The 14,836-nt window shown below is 42.7% G+C and overlaps 1 protein-coding gene across 1 annotated transcript in view; it reads left to right on the forward strand.

The window, feature by feature from the left end:
* KCNQ5 (potassium voltage-gated channel subfamily Q member 5) overlaps positions 1-14,836 on the forward strand; it is a 185,473-nt gene that overhangs the window by 156,577 nt on the left and 14,060 nt on the right. The window lies entirely within an intron of this gene.

Below are 14,836 nucleotides of genomic sequence, written 5' to 3' on the forward strand. Positions count from 1 at the left end.
TATGCTTCCTCAACCGACTGCGGAAAGGTAAGCGAGGACCCAAAGCAACTTATTTCTGGGATCCACTCCCGACAGAAAATTCAGAATCTGGACTAAATGAACTGCCTCATGCTGAGCCTGCCCACTTTAATCCCTTTGGGAGAAGTTGTGTCCATCCGGGAATGCTGAGTGACTACACTGCAAAGAAATACCTCTGATCTTTTCGGCTCTCTTTGGCTTCTTACCCAAAAGCCAGGGAAAACTTAACAATGAGCCCAATTAGCTATTCAGATACTTTGGTCTAAACTCAAATCAGTATGATTGATTATCTACTTCTGTTTTGAGTTGGTCATTTAGCCTCATGTTAGACATTCCTTTACTTCATGGTTGGAAGTCACCGGAAAGCAGAAATGAATTTATAAAGATTTGTGGGGGCAAAGAAAATCATGGTATGATGACATGTGTGCCCCAAAGAGCTGCTTAAACCTGATCTGTAACAGCAGTCTGAAAAGTCCAGTGACTTCCCAATAGAATCTTCAAGCAGCAATCCCTGTGGGTGGGGGGAACAGCCTTCTGTGTGCCCTGGATAACCCAGATTATGCCTCTTGCCTCGCCATAATTGGAGTAACACTCCCTATCTCTCGAAAAGTATCCAGGTTTGGACAATTATATGATCACCCTATCCCCTGGGAACCTAGAAGCCTTGGATAATAGTTAATCCCAGAAAACCCAAGGAAATGCAGTAAAATGATGCCTGAGGCCTTCAGTTAAAGGGATATAAAGGATCTAGAACTGCACTGCCCAATATGGTAGCCACTGGCCACGTGAGGCTATTTAAATTAATTAAAATTAAATAAAATGTATTTTGTTAAGAAAATTTAAAATTCAGTTCATTGGTAGCATTCCCTATATTTAGGTGATAAGTGGCCACTATATTGGGCAGAGAAGATATAGTACATTTCCATCATAGCAGAAAGTTCCATTGGACATTGCTGATCTAGAAGTCACCATGAAATTCTTTACATTCATTCATCATATCTATCAAAGACCCTAAAGCAGCAATTGTCAACCAGTGTACCACAAGAATTTCTAAAACATGCAATACCTGATTATTCAGAGACACTGATCTCTTTTCCCTTAAATTGTCAATTTTTTTTTAAAATGACAACAGCCACCCTAGCTGGTTTGGCTCAGTGGATAGAGTGTCAGCCTGCAGATTCAAGGGTCCCAGGTTCAATTCTGGTCAAGGGTCCATACCAGTGCTGCAGGTTTGATCCCCAGTGGGGGGCATGCAGGAGACAGTCAGTCAATGATTCTCTCTCATCATTGATGTTTCTATCTCTCTCTCCCCTCTCCCTTCCTCTCTGAAATCAATAAAAATATATATTTTTTTTAAAATGACAACAGCCAACACAATAGCCATCCAGTGTGAATGCCCTGTCTTGAACCACAAATACATAGGTCATGTAATAGAGTTGCATCTTATTGGTCATATCACATAATAAGGATGCATTGGTTAATTCTTGGTACCAGAAATCCTGATATACAAGTATGGGCTTCTGATTTTTTTTTTTTTTACAAAGTCACTTTGGAGCAAAAAGGGTAAGTAATTACTACTATTATTACTTTTTTGTAATTCCATCAAAATTATACTTTTTTGTCAGATCAGCAAAACATATGTTTTGGTGTGCCACAGAATTTTAGTAATTAGCTTGTGTGCCCTGAGATGAAAAAGGTTGAAAATCGCTGCCCTAAAGCAAAGGTAGGGCAATTCATAACAGATGAGTCTTATTTCCAGCAAGAATAGTAAAATCTTATCTAATGGGAGCAGATTAGGTTTCCTAAAAGTCATACTTAATACAGTTTGTGTCATTTCCCAAGACCTGCAGAAACTTTGTACGTTTGCCTCACAAATTATAAAAAGAATCGTGAGCAGCAAGAAAGAAAATGAAATAGGTTTGTTCTGCCAGCTAAGCAGTTTAGCAGCAGTTTAGGATTAATTCCTTATACCTTCCTCTAGAAACTTGACTGATTTTTGTAAAGTCCTTTGCAGAATTCCCTTTTTTTTCAGAATTCTTTCTTGGATTTTATTTTTAACAGAACTTCGTCACTTACATGTAGATTTTGGAAGCTTTCTGATTGCTGCTTCATGACACTTGAGGGGGAATGTTTTTCTCCTCCATATCTGATTCTGATTAGTGCTTTTTGTTTTATTATGTTTTTATTAAACATTTTATTTTAGCAGTTTTGAAATACACATTATTTTTCCACAGTTATAAGTTGGTTATTTTACAACTTGATTTTATTTAAGTAAAACTGAATTAGTCACTTTAACAAACTCATCTTTTTTTATTTTATATTGTTGACACTATTGCAGATAGTGTGGTGTTTTCCTCACGTCTAAGTTCCATTTAAAATTATTGGGTTCTGCCGTAGCTGGTTTGGCCCAGGTTTGATTCTGATCACGGGCACATGCCAGGTTGCAGGCTTGATCCCCAGTAGGGGGAGTGCAGGAGGCAGCTGATCAATGATTTCCTCTCATCATTCATCTCTAAAATAGCGGCTTTGTTTTGGCATTCTCCTTGTTATTTTTGGTTGTTTGATTATTGACTGTAACTACCTGAACATGACTTTGTCTCCCAGTAGCTTTTACAATAACAATAGTTTTTCTTAAAGTCAAATTAAAATTAAAATGTGTAACAGGAAATATGTATTCCACTGCAAGGATGACAGCAGGGAAAATAATCTCATTACCTTCCCAAAGAACAAAGTAGGAATTCTTTAAAAATATTTACTAGCCCTAGCCGATTTGGCTCAGTGGAGAGAGCGTTGGCCTGTGGACTGAAGGGTCAGGTTCAATTCCACTCAAGGGCACATCCCCAGGTTGTGGGCTCCCCGGTGAGGGGTGTACAGATACATGCCCTTGACCGGAATCGAACCTGGGACCTTTCAGTCCGCAGGCCGACGTTCTATCCACTGAGCCAAACCGGTTTCGGCTAATAAAAATATATTTTTTAAAAAAATATTTATTAAGCATCTTCCATTAGCTAGGTGGTTTTTTTTAAGATTTTTGTTGTTGGAGAGGAGGGCAGAGGGAGAGAAAAACATCGATGTGAGAGTGAGCCATCGATTGGCTGCCTCCTGCAGGCCCCCTACCAGGGACTGAGCCCACAACACCAGCATGTGTCCTAAATGGAAATTGAACCAGCAACCTTTTGTTGCACGGACGACACCCAACCAACTGAGCCACACCAGCCAGGGCATGTTTTTGAGAGTAAAGATTCTCAGGTAATGAGATGATTAAGACCACTCTCAACTTGTCTGGATTCTATTACCCGAACGCATTTTGAGACATTTTTCAAAGAATGACATCATATTTTATAGTACTGAGCAATGGCTATTAGACATTTCCAAAATGTGTATTAAAAGACAAAAGAATACTGAGTTTTACATAGTTTCTCCAAGATTACCACAGATTATTCTCAAAATATTAGTTAGTGGGAATGTACAAAGTTACTGGAAATGTGTTTTCAAACTCATTTCTGGGAGTGAAGACTGTACTTATTTTTAACAAACGTTTTATAGCTTGCTGATGGTCTAATTCAAACAATGTTAAGTGTCTTTTTTCCACTCAGAAATTAATTTATAAATAGAAAGATGAAATTAGCAGGGAAGTAAACAGATTGACAAGCAAATTGATAAACTCTTGAACATTCTACACACTCACTGTTCACTGTGTCGTGGATATTTATTTGTTAGGGTTGCCATAACAAAATACCACAGAGCGTGTGGCTTAACCAGCAGGAGCTTATGTTCCCACAATTCTGGAGGCTCAAAGTCCAAGATCCAGGGGGGTCAGCGGGGTGGCTTTCTTCTGAGGCCTCTCTTTTTGGCATCCAGATGACTGTCTTCGCACAGTGTCCTCACATGGTCTTCCCTTCGTGCACCCACTTATCTGTGCCCAAATTTCCCCGTTCTTATAATAACAGTCCGATTGGACTAGGGCCGACCCTAACAATTTCATTTTAACTTAATCTTCTCTTTAAAGCTCCCATCTCCAAATATAGTCACATTCTAAGGTACCAAGGGTTAGGGATTTAACATACAAATTTGGGGGAGGAGGGGGTACACAATTCAGTCCATAACTCGTAGCAAAACACCTGTTTTTGTATCACTGAAAAATATTTTCTCAGGCACAATATCAAACTTTTCAGGTTAAAAATAAGCTCATTTATTACCTGGATATGTTCCTTCACAATATTAAACATCTGGCTATTTGGGACTATCTGAACAGGTTGACTGACTTACCTTTCAAGTGTGCACTTAGCATTGTGTAAATATTACATAAGTGTGAATCTTGGGCAAAATTCCACACAAAAATTAACATGTGTGTTTGTTTGAGTAAGTTTTAAGTCATGTTCAATACAATGTTATATTTGTAGAAGGGTCGCAGAATATTTTTTAAATGCAAAAGAAATTTTTGTATTTGTTTTCCTGTACCAAAGTGGCTAGATAAATTCTCAGATATGCACACCAAGGCAACATACAAGCATGTGTCAAGGTTTAGGCAGCTGGAGAAAGAGCTTTGCCTGTTAAAACATTGCAATGCAAAGCTTACCTGCTTCTTACCAGTATTTTTTTATAGAATTACTACATGTCAGATCAGAACTACACTTAAGATCATCAAGCACAATTGTTCTGCCCTAGTGAGTTTGGCTCTGCAGATAGAGCATCGGTCTGTGGACTAAAGGGTCCCCGGTTCAGTTCCAGTCAAGGGCACTTGCCCCGGTTGCAGGCTCGATCCCCAGTGGGGGGCATGTAGGAGGCCGCCAATCAATGATCCTCTCCCATCATTGATGTTTCTATCTCTCTCTCCCTCTCCCTTCCTCTCTGATATCAATAAAAACATCTTTTCTTAAAAAAAGAACAATTGTTCTCTCCTCCACTTGTTTTATTTTGTGTGTTGTTGTTTTTTTATATAATTTTATTGATTTCAGAGAGAGCGGAAGAGAGATAGAAACATCAATGATGAGAGAGATTCATTAACCTGCTGCCTCCTGCACACACACATCCACTGCAAATTGAGCCTGCAACCACACATGTGCCCTGACTGGGAATCAAACTATGACCTCCTGGTTCATGGGTCAATACTCAACCACTGAGCCACACTGGCCACGCTGTGTGTGTGTGTGTGTGTGTGTGTGTGTGTGTGTGTGTGTGATTTCTTTTTCAGGTTTTATATCTTTGGGGGAAAATACCCAGGAGTTATTTGTGGGTTGTATGAAAAGTATATGTTTAATATTTTAAGAAACTGCCAGAGTGGCCCTACGGTTTTATATTCCCACCCAAAATGTATCAGTGATCTAGTATCTCTGCATCCTTGTCAATACTTGGTATTATTAGATTTTCATTTTAATCTTTCTAACAAGTCTGTTGTGGTATGTTATGATTTAATTTGCTTTTTTTGAGTTTTGAAATATGTTTTTATTTTATGAATGAAGAGTCATAGTCTGATTAAAAATCCAAGAGGCATTTTTCCAAGATACAAACAAAAAGAAGTAAAGAGACACCATACAGGACGACTACCTGGATGCTCAGAGATTACCCACAATTTCTTCCTAAAACACTATTAAAATTTTGGGGCAATGTACCTCTACAGACCTTTTTTTTAAATGCCACAGAAATGGAAGCAGTAAAAGTTAGACAATTTCCTGACTATTGTTTCAGGGTTACTATTGCACCTTTGCCTTCCATATTCTATTTATTTATTTGTTTGTTTGTTTGTTTGTTTGTTTGTTTTTATTGTTGAAAGTATTACAGATGTCTCCTTTTATCCCCCCATTGACTCCCTCCTCCCCCCTCCTGCCCCCTCCCCAGACCTTCACCACACTATTATCTATGTCCATGGGTTTTGCATATATGCATATAAGTTCTTTGGTTAATCATCCACTTGTTTTAGACAACCATGTTGTCTGCCAGTCATCAAGAAATGAATCAGATTAATGTACAACCTGTTCTTCCTGTGAAGATATCTTCACTTCCTGTGAAGATAACCAAAGCAACCCAATGGAGATTGCTCATTCTTCCGCAGAGAAATCACGGAACAGCCATTGACTCTATCATGTTCTCCTAGTATCTCTATGCAGTCATCACCACGCCGGCTACATTTCACTTGTATGCAACCTTTTATTTCTCGGACTAAACCAGCCTTCTCGAGAATCAAGGGAATAAATAAGGTCTTGAGTGACAACTCAAAGAATTCTGTAGTTAAAGCTACAGCCCGACTTTACCCTGGCACCAGAGCTGCCCAGGAGAGGTAGCCCAAGGACACAGCGGCCTCTGTGCAGCCCTGGTGGCCCAGGCCATTTCTCTGTGCTTTGCTTTCTTGTTGGTGAAGTGAAGATGGTGATAGTATTGACCTCGTAGGGTTGTGGTGAGGATTACATGAATTAACATTTGCAGAGCACTTAGGACGGTGCTGGGCACATGGTAAGCACTACGTAAATGCTACGTATTACAACCAGGTGTCTAGGGCCAAGGCTTCTTAGTGCCTCCACTGCCCATCCTCCACTCGCGCCAGACTCTCTCCTTTCTGAGGCCTATGAGCATCACGTGAGAGGAGCACTTCTTTCCTTCTTCTGAAGGGGTGCTCCCAACTTCCAACCATTTACTGATAAGCTGGCCTGCACCCACTTCCCCCCAAAGCAGTTGCTCTTAGCCCTTGGAGTTACCTCCTCACTACCTGCGCTGAGGAATCACTCAGAGTAATGTCACTCAAGGTGAGAAGAGCAATGTCTTTCACCCAACTGTGAAGCAATGTTCCAAGAAGATCTCTCCTCTGGCTGAGTTTGCTGCTTCTGCAGGAACCATCCCAAGAAGTAAGAGGACAGTGAGAGGTAGAAGTTACCTGTCCTCTCCGTACCCACACAGAAGCCTGCCTACAACTTGTTAAAGTTTCTCCCAGGGGATCAATTTATGCACTCAAAATATATATATATATGTTGAGCTTCTACTCTACACCAGGCAGAGGGGTAAACATTAACAAGAAAGATGGATCCCTGTTTAGTGCGAAGGGCAGCTAGAAAAGTAGAGTCAATTAGGGTTCAGAGCAACAATTCACTGAAATCATAGACGTCCAGGCTATTCGGGCAGACATAATGTGGGCACTTACATGGGAGGTGGCATTCAGGAAGGCTTCCTGGAAGAAGGGGTATCCAAGCAGAGATCTGGTAGATGCGTAGGCTCTAGGCAGGTTATTGAAGGAGTGTGCATTTAGGCAGAGGGAACTGCAGTGGTCAAAAGCCAGAGGTGAATGCGGCATTAGAAAGCATGTGAGCTGGAGGAGGATGAAGGATATAGGAAGGAGAGGGTAGACTGAAAGGAGGAACAGGAACCATTATAACAAGAGGAAGGCGTGGGGACTATTCAGTACAGAAATAAATTGATCCGACTGGTGCTTCATTCTAACACCTGGAAAGATTACTCTGATTGCAGTGTGAAGAACAGATTGGACCTTCCGGGAGCCTGAGCCAGACAGCCAGGGTGAAGAGTAGTGAAGGATGGATTTCAGAGCTCCTCAGCTGTAAACAATAATAGGGCTTGAACATTTGCTGGTTGAGAGGACCGAGGGAAAGATCAGGAGGAATCGAGGGTGATACTTGTAGGTGCCTGGGGGAGATAATGCATTGTTGCAAGCATTGAGTTTGGGGGGTTCAGTGGGGCCCAGCAGGCAGGTGGCTTCCTAGATCTGAGGCCCAGAAGACAAACTTGGTAGACATCAGCACAGAAATAGGTAAGTTACAGAAGAATCACCCCAGGGAGAGTGTGGGAGTCAAGAGGGACGACGGTCGACACAGAATCTAAGGCTCACAAGAATGAGAGGAGAAGCAAAAGGAAGAAGCCTCTGATGGAGCCAGACTCGAAGCAGCCAGACAGATGGGCACGAAGAGAGCATGTGGAAGAGGCGTGTTCCGATCAGGAGGCACTCCACGGCCGACTGTAAATGCTGCCAAGAGGTCAAGGAGATAAAGACTGGCGAGGTCCTTCAAAAGTGACCACAAGGAGGCCCCCAGTGGCTTTGGAGAAAAATTCAGTACAGGCAGAAAGGCTTAAAGCCAGAGTGTAATTTCTAACATTATCTACCAGAATCTTTCACTCTAACAGAAACATAGGTGAGTTGTCAAGAATTTCTTCCTAACTAGCAAAGCTCGTCAGCTCTTCTAAAACGGCTCCGACCTGATCAGCGGAGAGAACCACCGCTGACACACCGGCGTGTTGGAGGAGGGTTATGCAAATCCGTCCTCGCTGTACCCCTCGGTGAGGTGATGAGGTTGCCCAGTTTCCTTGCCCTGGTGTTCTTCCTATTGGGAAAGGCATGGACCGGGCCATTCTCTTGACCACGCCCTGACAGGTATTCTCAACCCTGAATTCTTCTCAAATCACACTTCATACATCTGACACGAATAGAGAAGGAGAGGCACATGTTTGACATTGCGGGTTGTTATTAAAACGACAAGCTGTTTCATCATCACCAGCTCTTCATTGTGCGGATGGCATCGCGGCTGTTCAGCAGAGGTGAGGCGTCTGTAAGTCACGAGGAAGGCATTCTTGACAACCACGTCTGCAACATGTTACAGGAAAGGATGCTGCTGGGAGAACATTTTATGGATCATTTAGCACATATTTTTAAAATCAGCTAATATGCTCCCTGGAATAATCTTTTTTGTGTATTTCTAATTTGAAGCTAATTGTGGCCACACTTGGCTCTGAGGCCACATTAAACCGGTGTTTTCACTGAAGATGTACTTTGCAGCATCTAACTTTTAACCATTTATTCAGTTATCATTTAAACTGAATCTCCTATTCATTGCCGTGACTGAACGTATTCAAGAGCAATCAGCATGTATAAGCACTTTATCTATCTATTTATTACTAGAATTTTATATTCCTAGGAAAATAAAATCCCCGAGCTTAGTTACTGTGTCCGTGTTCACAAAATCCTAGGAGGGACGCTCACCATTGCAGAGTTGCGTGGATCCAGAAGTTCTCGCTTGGGTTTTACTACCCTTAAACTCTTTGGGGGAAAACCTAACAACAACAAAAAGTTTTTTAATTTAAAAAGAAAAGATAACCCAACAAAATGCACAGGAGAGTCTACTGGATTCTGAATATAAAACACAATAATAACGAGCACTAGCAGAACAGCCCTACTCCCCGTGGTGGCAACAGTGTGGCCACAGAACTTTCCTGATCCCTGGGTCAGCCAAGCGAGATACCGGCTTGCTCCTGCAGTAAGAACATCTGTTAGACCGCATATGGATGAAACTCAATTACTTGTCTACCACGAGCTGAAAGCAAGAAAATGAGACAGGTCAGTACACCCAGACCCTCCTGGCTGGGAGCCCAATCTGAGATAAAAGGAAGGTGAAGGAATACTGGATTTGTAATTCTGTAACTACTTTAGAAGGGTTTTCGGAATCTAAATACTATCCATGTGACCCTTGGACAACTAGGGCATTAGGGACACTGACACCACCACCACCACCACCCCACAGTCCAAAACCCGTATATAGGTTTTGACTCCCAAAAACTGTAACTACTAATAGCCTGCTGCTGACCAGAAGCCTTCCCGATAACATATACTGTCAATCAACACATATTTTGTATACGTATTGTATACTGTATTATAATAAAGTGAACTAGAGAAAGGAAAATGTTACCAAGAAAATCATAAGAACCCTGGCCGGCGTGGCTCAGTCGGTTGAGCATCATCCCACGCGCCAAGAGTTCACTGGTTCGATTCTGGTCAGAGCACATGCCTGGGTTGTGGGCTCGATCCCCAGTAGGGAGTATGCAAGAACCACTCGATCAATGTTTTTCTCTCTCCCTCTTCCTTTAATACCGATCTAAATTATCAAGTTCCATAGTCCTATTTATCTGCTGAGTTTTTCCATGATCAACACCATCCCAGAACCCATCTCTAAAAGGCGAGAGAGGGCTACTTTGGGAAAGATTAGGTGACCAAAGGCTCTGAGCCACCTCAAGACTGAGCCCTGAGACCCTTGCTTTTAAGGGCCACTTCCCTAAGTGACGCCATAGATGCTATGTTTCCCACAGAGAGTCAGAAATCAAGGGATAGAGTTTTCCAAACTGGAAAAGAGAGCGATATGGAATGCATGTCAGTAGAGTGAGTCAACCCAACTAGCCAACAAAGAGTAAGAAGAGGAGATCCACACCAAAAATGTAAGCTCTGGGTCCTAGCCGGTTTGGCTCAGTGGATAGAGCGTTGGCCTTCGAACCAAAGGGTCCTGGATTTGATTCTGGTCAAGGGCATGTACCTCAGTTGCAAGCCAGTCAATGTGTCTCTCACCTTCCCTCCTACTCTCTCTATTTCTCCACGTCTGCAGCCTGGAGAAATTTGGTAATATACCAAGGAGGTGTGGGTGCAGAATGAGTAAAGGGCTGTGCTCTCCTCCGGCAAGCATTTCCTATCACCTCTATGGACCTGGGGTAAACCCTCCTGGTCCACACTCCCCATCAAGCTACTGAAATGGAAGGTGGCTTCCCACCACCTTCCATTCAAAGGTGAATTAGGACTGTCTGCCTGCTTGTCTGTCTGCCTGCTAGACTGGAAGTGCTCAAACAGCAGGGTTTATTTCTTCATCGATGTATCGCTGACATCTAGCACAGAGCGCAGCTCATAGTAGGCATTCAATAAATGTCTGATGACTGAATGAATGAATAAATTCTTGGCATCACTTTTTTGGCATCACTTTGGGGAGCAGCCTCACTGAACTCATCTAAAGAGCTCCAAACTCAGACCTATTGGGCTCTAGCATCCCATCAGGGCTCCTGTGCAGTGACTGCTGCTCTCCACCAGGGCTGCAGAGGGAAGAAGCGGCAGGCCAAGTGATGCTGGGGGCCCCTTCAACTCTGCGGAGTCACTGCTCCTCAGTGCCTAGAACAGTGCCCAGCACACCACAGAAGGTGCCAAGTGATTATCTGTTGAATGAATGAGTGAATGGTCACTCAGCACCCCCTTCCCTCCAAAGGTCGTTGTTTAAAAAACTAATTGAACTTCTTGCATGAAAACCTCAGGCCTGATGTAGGGGAGGGGGTTAGGAAGCACTTAGGCTATGATTGAAAGCAGGACACCGAGACACACTGACGCTCTGCCTCCAGGGTGTGATTTGTGTGACTCGTATGCAAAACCCAAATCATTCTTTGCACGGAAGCAGGGAGTATGCGGATGGTTCTGCCCTCTCCATCCAACCCCACGTCCGTGTCAGTAGTTCTCAACCCGAGCTGCACGTTAGAATCTCCTGAAGAGTCTTATACCCGCTCTGGACCACACCTGGGTTAACTAAAACAGAATTCCTAGAGATGAAACCCAGGTGGTGGCATTGTTAGAGCTCCCTGGCTGATTCCAGTGCGCAGCCAAGCTTGGGAAGGGCGGCTGTCTTTACAGTCAATCAATCTGCCTCTTCAGTTCACGGTCGGCTGGGCCCTCTCCACACTGCACCTGGCTTGGCTGCCGTCCGGGCCCTTCCATCTGTTTGGTGGCAGCAACAGTCACTGCCGCCTCTGTTTTCTAATCACTCTTATCTCTGCATATCCACATGCAATGTCTGACCCAGACTTAGAGGGCTGGAACAAGACTTTTGCAAGATTTTATAACTCATGGCAGCACAGCAAATGCACCTACATTTCCTTATAAGTGCACATGTGTTTGTGTATGTATAGATAGATAGATAGATAGATAGATGGATAGATAGATAGATAGATGGATGGATAGATAGATATAATATATTCAGAGTTTAACTTTGCTTTAGTTATTTCTTCGTGCTCAGAAAACTGTGAGCAGACTTCCTTCAGTTTCAAGAGCAGGTGCCAGTTTAGATTTGTGATGAATCTTTGTCTCCCTCTAGTGGTAGTACTGGGGCATATCAGCTTTGTGCGCAACAGGTTTTCTTCTTAGATTCCTACCCTCCTAGTTCCCAACAGCATCAGAGAAGATTGGCTTTAGGGCCTTTTGCTCTTTGCTGCTTTATCAGCTCCAGTGGTGCAATTCACCCTCATGAGGAGAAAAAGACAATGAGAGTGCAATTCACTCCTCAGCCTTCTGTTGGTCCTCCAAAGGACCTTCTAACACCTGTAAGAACAGACCATTCACTTAGCAAAATTTTATTGAGCACCTATTATATACCAGGCACATATGAGTAAAAAGAGCCATTTCATATCAAAGTATCTTTTCTGTTGTTATTTTATGTTAAAATATTAAGATCTTCATATTTTTTTAATATATTTTATTGAGTTTTCACAGAGAGGAAAGGAGAGAGATAGAGAGCTAGAAACATCGATGAGAGAAACATCGATCAGCTGCCTCCCGCACACTCCCCACCGGGGATGTGCCCGCAACCAAGGCACATGCCCCTGACCAGAATCGAACCCGGGACCCCTCAGTCCGCAGGCCGACGCTCTATCCACTGAGCCAAACCGGTTTCGGCAAGATCTTCATATTAAAACAATAGTAGAGCAATATGTTTAACCCCAAGCAAGTTACTTAACCTCTCTGTGCTTAGTTTCATTATCTGCAAAATGGAGATGACAATAGTACCCTTCTCATAGGGTTATACTATAAAGTATCACCTGACATCATGAGAGTATTATGAATTTCCCCCTTAGATCCCCCCACTACCCTCTTCCACCTGGTTTCCACCCCATCCCAGGCCTTCACCACTATTTTGTCTGTGTCCATAGGTAATGCATGTAAGATCTTTGGTTAATCTCTTCCTGCCCCCTTACTCCACTTCCCACCGAGATTTGTCAGTCTGTTCCATGTCCATGCCTCTGGTTCTGTTTTATTCATCAGTTTATTTTGTTCATTATATTCCTTGTTTGTTTATTTTGGTTTTTAGATTCTATTGTTAATAGATATGTATTTATTGCCATTTATTTTTCATATTTTTTATCTTTCTTCTCTTCTTCCTCTTCCACTTCCTGCTCTTCCTCTTCTTCTTCCTCCCTTTTCTTCTTCTTCCTCTCCCTCTTCTTTTTTTAAAAATATATTTTGTTGATTTTTTACAGAGAGGAAGGGAGAGGGATAGAGAGTTAGAAACATCGATCAGCTGCTTCCTGCACACCTCCTACTGGGGATGTGCCCGCAACCAAGGTACATGCCCTTGGCTGGAATTGAACCTGGGACCTTTCAGTCCGCAGGCCGACGCTCTATCCACTGAGCCAAACTGGTCAGGGCTCCTCTCCCTCTTCTTAAAGAATTCCCTTCAACATTTCATGTAATGCTGGTTGAGTGGTAATGAGCTCCTTTAGCTTTTTCTTTGTCATTATTCTAATCTTAATCATTAAATGTATTCTAAAAGTCCCAATTTTACTCTAGAATGATTTGCTCAAACATTCCTTTCTGCGAAGCAATGCATAGATTAGATTAAACTTAATAAGCATGTAGAGACCACCAAGTCCTTCTGCCTCTTTTTCCCAGGCCAGTTCACAATGTTTCATTGATTCCCAGTCTCAAGGCACTTCCTCATGGCTCTTCTTATCTAGACCAGGGGTCAGCAAACTAGAGGGGGGCCAAAGCCAACTCAATCCTTATTTTTTGTAAATAAAGTTTTATTGGAACATATCTACACTCATTTATGTGTGCTCTATGGTTGCTCCCATGTTACAGTGCAGAGTAGAGTGATTTCAACAGAGACCATATGACCGATAAAGCATAATTGGGTACTGTCTGGCCCTTTGTCTAGACTACAAGTTGCTCTGGTTTTATGGATTCATAACACTCAGGCTAGCCTGTGCAAGAACCAAAATGTCAACCTGGGACACCCCCAGCCCCCAGCTCTCCTTTCTCCCCCTCACTTTGTAGTAAAAAATCCTTCGTATCTGAACTGCATGGTCTTGAAGAGAAAAAAATTCAGGAAATTGAAAAGCCTTTCAAATTCATACTATACTTACTATAAAGTATAGTAGTCTGGCAGCTACTCTTGGACCTTTTTCTTCAGCTTTCAGCACCCTCAGATATTTGCTGGAATTGAGAGCTAGTGAACACTGGGCTTCGTTTCTTCCTGCCAATAACCAGAAAATAGGCTGCTCACTTCTTCTGTCTGTAAAGGTCATTGTGCCCTTGTAGCTAGAAGCTGGGCAATAACTGTCGAGCAAAACTGACTTCCACAGTGAAACTGAGGGGTATATCCGACATCTGGGGCATAGTAAGCAGAGGGCCCCTAGAATTTGTGGTAAAATGGAAAACATTACAATTTGGGGGCATGGGGAACCCATGTTAGCCATGGCCTTGATCCTGGAGAGGACCCTTTGAGAGATGACGGTGGCCAAGTTGAAGGGCAGAGTGCGTGCCAAGCAAGAGGTCCCCTTTGGGAACACGGAGATGGAGTTGGGTTGAATAGAGTAACATGGACTCAGACTTACCTGCATGAGTGTGTCAGAGAGAACGGGTAACAGCAGGTCAGACCAGTAGGAAGCCTAAGCATTTTGATAGCAACATCTCAAATCACCTGGCCCTGACGACATGGAGTCTTCACTCAAGAAGGACCGTCATACTCTGGCTAAATGGTCAGGAATCTTTTGTGCTGCACATTCACTCCCTCTTGAGTGACATGATTTTTGGAAGCACTTAGAATAGTCTCTTGGGAACAAAAAGAACTACGGTTTACTGTTTTTAGACTTCCACTGCATGTTTTCATCTTTTTCTTTTTCTTTTTTATCCTCACCTTAGGATATTTTTTTCTACTGATCTTTAGAGAGAGTGAGGAAGGGAGGGAGAGAGAGAGAGAGAGAGAGAGAGAGAGAGAGAGAGAGAGAGAGAAACATTGATGTGAGAGAG

This window comes from Myotis davidii, unplaced genomic scaffold (assembly GCF_000327345.1).
Source record: "Myotis davidii unplaced genomic scaffold, ASM32734v1 scaffold104, whole genome shotgun sequence".
In the NCBI taxonomy this organism is placed as follows: domain Eukaryota; kingdom Metazoa; phylum Chordata; class Mammalia; order Chiroptera; family Vespertilionidae; genus Myotis; species Myotis davidii.